The 3,963-nt window shown below is 38.3% G+C and overlaps 1 pseudogene; it reads right to left on the bottom strand.

Moving 5' to 3' along the window:
- Positions 1-1,797: 1,797 nt before the first annotated feature.
- LOC102892974 lies at positions 1,798-2,230 on the bottom strand (annotated as a pseudogene).
- Between the last annotated feature and the right edge of the window lie 1,733 nt (positions 2,231-3,963).

The raw sequence follows: 3,963 nt of genomic DNA, 5'->3' as shown, positions 1-3,963 counted from the left end.
GGACAGTGAATAATGGTGGGTATACCAACTCTGCTTCATCCCCAGAAATCTAAATCCAGCAGCACAAAATGGCTCAGTAAACCCTCAGGGCTCCTTGAACTATCCTTCACATGGACTCAAGAGATGATATTCAAAGTTATGAATAAAAATCCCTTTATATATTTTTCTTCTTATAGAAAGCAATTGAATGTGTATCATTGCTCAGAGGCAAGAAAAGAGCAGTAGTCTGTTCACAACTAAATTCACAAGAATTCCAACAGTCGATTTTTAATGAACAGTTGTCATGCTCATTTCACAAATGGCATGATAAAAGAGGGTCATCTATAGAACGAAGAATTAATAAATCCCTGTCAGGAAAACATGACAATTACAAAAAAAAATCTACCTATCTATCATCTATCTATCTATCTACCTATCTATCATCTATCATCATCTATGTACGTATGTATATATGTATGTATGTATATATGTATCTAATCTATTATCTATGTATCTATGCATTTGTGTATGTATATATGTATGTATGCATGTAAGTATCTATCCCTTCAGATAATCAAAACCATAAACAGAAGAAATTAAATAGGTTGAGAAGCAGTCACTAGAAGTATCCTTGCAACAGAATATCTAAAGAAAGCAACTTACGTAGAATGCAGAAGAATTCTGTGGTCTAAATCTTCAGTACAATAAATATGAGTACAATAAAAGTGTTTCATTTGTAATAGTTATAAAACAAGTATTTATTAAGTGATTAGAATGAATAAATAAATAAATGATGATGATTAGTCATCTTTCCAACATAACATTTGTGTCATAAACTTTCACATTTCACCTGTCTCATATAGGTTCAATTTCTGCTTGGTAATTGGAGATTGTAGAATGGCTGTTCAGAATGAAGAGGCCTCTGGTTGTTCACATACCATGATCTCCCAGTCAAGCGAAGTTTGCACTAGATTAATGATCTTCTTTCACACCCTGTGCCTTTGCAAATACTATTCTCTCAGTCTGCAAATTGTTGTTGCCAACCTCCCGTTGTCATCTCCATGACTTCTCACCCACTTCCAGCTTGTCTACCTGGAAATTCCTACTTTCTTTTCAGCAGCAATTCAAACATCACCTCTTCTGGGAAGCCTTTTTAACTATGTCTTAATCTGTTTTAGCTCCAATTTTTGCATCTCTCCAGATTTCCTGAGACTCATCTATTTTGTAGGCCTCAGTCATTTGCTTGGTGGAGAGCCCCTTCTCTACCATCACAACTTCTAACCTTGCCATTCCTCTCCACCTTGTCCAGCTGAGGGCTGTGCTCTGGCATGCCTCCATCACACACACCTACAGAGACTCTGGTGCCTGGGCCTGACCCACTGTACCCCCTGAGTTTCAGTTGCCCTGACAATTCTCATAGTCAGATGAAGTACCATGCAGTACGGTCTGAGTTCTGATGCCCCCAGCCTTCAGGCCAGGCCATATAACACAGTAGTACGGGGCTGGGGACGGGGGGAGGGGGAGGAATTCCTTTTACAATACAAACTTTGACCAGTGAGAGACAGGAAGATTCCCATCACTTCCTCCCAGTGCCTCAACCCCATTCAGATTGTTCTAAAACACAGAGGTTTCCATACAGCTGCTTAGGGATGTCTAGTGTGACCAAGGTATCAGCTGTGTTTTGTTATGTATGCATCACTTTTGTTTTTCCCTTTTTCTCTCCTTTTTGATGCTCAGTAAAGTTTAACACAGGACCTTTGGCTTAGGTTCCTTTTTTATTTTTGTAAAAATAAGTTTATTGATGATAATGTTAATAATTTACTCCCGAAATTTGATATTTCAAACTTGAAGACCTTTGAGATACACAGGATCCTTGTATGTAACTGGCATAAAATCTATTATTTGAGCTCTCTTAACTGCTTTTGTGACTTCTTTTTGTTGCTTCCAACAAAGACCTGTTATGTGCCTTTCACGAATGCATCCAGTAAATGGAGAAATAAACTGGGATAAAAGCTGCACATTCTTATAAATCTACACATTTCCCACACAAGGCACATTTTTTAAGAGTCTCCTTATAAGGATTTTCCATTGGAATGGGCAGGTCCCCATTGCTGGCTATCTGTTTATATTGTGAGCAACTTCTCCACAGCACCACGTGAGTCCTGGGATTTGGAAGTCAGACAATAGCTGTTATGAAGTGAGTCAACCTTTTCTTCCCTAGACAACCACAAACAGCAACTATAGCTGCCATGGTTCCTCGTTCCTTCTTTGGCCTAGATTCTGATTTCTATGACAGTGTCCTCCAAAATCTTATAGCAACCAAGGCATAACCTAACTTTTGATAACCTGTTTTATGATTGTTGGTTTCATTTTAGAGAAATTCTTAAGGGCAGAGACTTTCTTTCACTAAATAATATCATTACCTAGCACCATGTTTGGAACATAGTAGGTGATTTAATAAATAATTCTTAATTGATTAATGGATTTAATATCAAACTTCTTTATAACACACTTAAAATAAGAAATTTCCTTAGACATTTCTGGTTTAACCTCTTCCTATATGGAGGAACAAATCTGAGGCCAAGAGAAATAAAAGGACTCTTCCAAGGTTATGCAGCTATTGAGTCACATGAATAGAACCAGCACATTGGTTTCCTGGTCATGTAGCACTATTCTTTTATCTGAAATTAATGACTTTCCTATGTGAGAGGAAAATAACACCAGTACCAATCTGACAAACCTGGGTTTCTCCAGGCAACTTTAAAGTCTCTGCATGAAAATATAAATTTGCTAAACACTAGCAATAGGAAAAAATGTTTCTTTGCTTCTGTCCCATGCTTCTATACAGTTCCTTCTGACTTTTTTTTTTTCTGTATGTTACCAGATGGTGTCTTACATGTTTGCAAACACAGTTCCACCAACTCCCATGTGGCACCTGTCATTGCATTCATTTTCTTCTTCAATTTCTACCGTGATGTCCGCAGCCAGGACTTCCCAGGTACACAACTACAGGTTTGACGTAACTTCAGAGCTTCAAGTGGCTTCTGCTGCAACTTATCCTGCCAACACTGACCACTAATGTCTTCCTCAGGACACCTATAGGATCAGCTCATTACTCAAGAGCCAGTGTGTGAAGTCCATGCTCTCATAGTGACTTGACTGGTGGAAAGTCTCCAGCACCTCCTCAACTCCAGCACCATGTTCGAGACTTTGGGGAACAGAGCATTATTACCCAGGGCTCCTGGAGTGAAGCACAATTATCTGTTTATTCATTCTCCCCTCAACCCTGATTTATTTATTTATTTATTTATAGATTTTTTTTTTTAACATTTAATTTTTTCCCCCCTCCCCGCTCCCCTCTGGTAACCACTAGTCCATTGTCCATGTCCGTGAGTCTCTTTTTTTGCCCTTCTCATTCATTGCTTTTAGGTTTTTATCCCACATATAAGTGAAATGTGACTTTCAACCTTTTCTGTCTGGCTTATTTCACTTAGTATGATTATTTCAAGGTCCATCCATTTTGTTGCAAATGGCTGTATTTCATCTCTTCTTATGACTGAGTATTATTCCATTGTATATATGTACCATAGTTTCTTTAGCCAATCATCTATCATAGGACATTTCAGTTGCTTCCATGTCCTGGTCACTGTGAATAGTTCTGCTATGAGCATCTGTGTGCAAATATCTTTTCGGATATGGGTTTTCAAGTCTTTGGAGTAAATACCCAGTAGAGGGGTTGCTGGTTCATATGGTAGATCAATTCTTAGTTTTTTGAGGAACCTCCATACTGTTTTCCATAGTGTCTGTACCAATTTGCAGTCTCACCAGCAGAGTATGAGGGCTCTTATTTCTCCACATCCTCTCCAACATTTGTTATTACTTGCCTTGTTGATTATAGGCATTCTAACAGGTATGAGATGGTATCTCATTGTGGTTTTGATTTGCATTTCCCTAATAGCTAGTGATGTTGAGCATCTTTTCATA

This window comes from Pteropus alecto, unplaced genomic scaffold, assembly GCF_000325575.1.
Source record: "Pteropus alecto unplaced genomic scaffold, ASM32557v1 scaffold270, whole genome shotgun sequence".
NCBI lineage: Eukaryota > Metazoa > Chordata > Mammalia > Chiroptera > Pteropodidae > Pteropus > Pteropus alecto.
This window is presented reverse-complemented; position numbering and strand designations above follow the sequence as displayed.